The 2,547-nt window shown below is 44.0% G+C and overlaps 1 pseudogene; it reads left to right on the top strand.

Annotated features, from left to right (window-relative positions):
• Window positions 1-766: 766 nt before the first annotated feature.
• LOC117722900 (large ribosomal subunit protein eL19 pseudogene) lies at window positions 767-1,388 on the top strand (annotated as a pseudogene).
• The last annotated feature ends 1,159 nt before the right edge of the window (window positions 1,389-2,547 follow it).

Here is a 2,547-nt window from a genome sequence, read left to right on the forward strand (position 1 = left end):
TTTTTTCAGCTGCAGTAGCCTCATAAAAATAAGACAGCAAGATGTTGAAAAGCGCCTCATAGAATATTTGTGAGACTAAAGAAAGATAACATATAAATCTCTCACCATAATACCTGGCATTTATGAGGCCCTCAACTAAAATTACCAATTAAAAAATCCTATATCCACTAAGAAGAAGAAAAGTAAAGGACAAAAAGAATGATTTCTGGGTGCTCAGGGATCTTGTCTCATTCTGCCTAAACAGATGGACCCAGGGAATGACTATATTGGCAGAATGTATGCTTAGCAGGTGAGAAGCTCTGGGTTTGACTCCAAAACACACACACACACACACACACACACACACACACACACACACACACCACATATACACTGGGTGGTTACATTTCATTTCATCCTGGCTGGCCATTCTCTCTTCAGCCACTAAGAGTTATGATCAGGACAGGATTATGTATCTCCTATGAACACTGCACTGGGTAGCTAATTGGGCAAGATCTCTGTGGACATGTCTGTGATTCCTTGTACAATACAGACCCTTGAGGACACAACGTAGATCCATCTTTATCCTAGGTCAGTGGCTAATCCTTAGTATTTATCACCTCTCAAGCGATGGCTTTCATGCCACCATAGACTGTGGGTGGAGGAGTTTTCTGAACTGTGGCTTGTATTTTATTTACATATTTCTAGAGTGAGTCCTTGAGAAATGCATAAAAGTGCTACGTAAAACTGCCAAAGCCCCTTTCCTTTCGCTGCTGCGTCTGCAGCCATGTGTATGCTCAGGCTACAGAAGAGGCTTGCCTCGAGCGTCCTCCGCTGAGGTAAAAAGAAGGTATGGTTGGACCCCAATGCCACCAATAAAGTCTCCAGTGCTAATTCCTGTCAGCAGGTCAGAAAGCCGATCAAAGATGGGTCAATCATCCGGAAGCTTCTGACTGTCCATTTTCGGGCTCGCTGCCTGAAAAACACTTTGGCCCGACGGAAGAGCAGGCATATGGGCGTAGGGAAGAGGAAGGATACTGCCAATGCTCGGATGCCCGAGAAAGTGACCTGGATGAGAAGGATGAGGATCCTGCCCCAGCCTCTCAGGAGATACCGGGAATCTAAGACTGACTGCCATATTTATCACAGCCTGTACCTGAAGGTCAAAGGGAATGTATTCAAAAACAAGCACACATTCTCATGGAGCATAACCACAAACTGAAGGCAGACAAGGCCAGCAAGAAGCTACTGGCTAATCAGGCTGAGCCTCGCAGGTCTAAGACCAAGGAAGCACGGAAGTGCCAGGAGGAGCATCTCCAGGCCTAGAAGGAAGAGATCATCAAGACTGTCCAAGAAGGAAGAGACCAAGAAATAAAGCTTCCCTCATGTCTGTACATAGTGGCCTGGCTGTGGCCTCACATGGGTCTGTCAATAAAATAAAACAGGCCTTTAAAAAAAATTGCCAAAGTGCATGCAGCGAACTACTTACTGGTCCTGGATCCCAAGTCAGACTTTGAGGCCCATGCAGCCTACATTACTGGTTAAAAGTCCAGCAGAGAAGCCGCTGCTGCATATGACACAGCTGGACAGTGCTGCCCTGCAGTTGTATTTGGTAATTCTGTTTCTAGTTTTTCCAGGTATCTTTCCCCAGACCCACACAACTGATTTCCCTTGAAACATAGAGCTGTTAAAACTGTTTATATTTATCAATAAAATTGTCTCATGTGATCAAAGATTACAGATGAAACCCATCCTCTCCCTCTCAGAGTCCTGGTCCCAGGCAGCATTCAAATGTTCAGTATATGTATGGAATATATATCCCCTCAGGCAGGGTATTTTTTTTTTTTTTTGTATTACATGCCTATTGAAAGAGGTTTCTAGAGGAGGGGACCAGGGACATGATGCTAGTCTAATACTTTTGCCACTTAAGAAGACAGTGCACTGAACAAGAACACATACAGTCTTTGCTGGAGACAAATATCAGCTGCTGCTGGGACATTCGGGGGAATCTCCCTCGAAATCTGAGATGGATCTAAGACCTCTAGACTTAGTTCCTTCACTGGCCAATCTCGAGTTAACACTCACATAGAAACACAGCAGAAGGTTTAAGACAGATAATGCAGAAAGCAGAGTCAGTGAGAAGTTAGGTAAAGATTTCCTGGTTGGTGGTGTCATTCATTTTACGTCAACAAGTTGAAAGGGAGTTTCCTGGGAAATGTATTTGTTAGTTCACAACATCTCCTTAGCCAAATGGAACATCTCTTGGTGTCACCTCCCTTCCCATCCTCCCAGGCAGCATCCCAAATCCTCAAATGAGGCAGGCTAATTGAGTCTTATAATGCTGGGGGTGACTTTTCTCAGATGGCTTCCTCCCAGCATCCTTGGCACTTTTAATCCTGTTAGCAGCCTCCTGTAGGTCATAGAACTTTCATGTGCTTTCATCTGATTTTATTTTTTGCCAATACCCTACAAAATACATCAGGTTATTAGTGACTTTTATGTCATGTGGCTTTAGCAAAATTGAATGCTAATGAGATGTGATTGGGTGGAAAATTATATCAACAGGGT

The sequence above is a fragment of the Arvicanthis niloticus genome, chromosome 1 (assembly GCF_011762505.2).
Source record: "Arvicanthis niloticus isolate mArvNil1 chromosome 1, mArvNil1.pat.X, whole genome shotgun sequence".
Taxonomy (NCBI): domain Eukaryota; kingdom Metazoa; phylum Chordata; class Mammalia; order Rodentia; family Muridae; genus Arvicanthis; species Arvicanthis niloticus.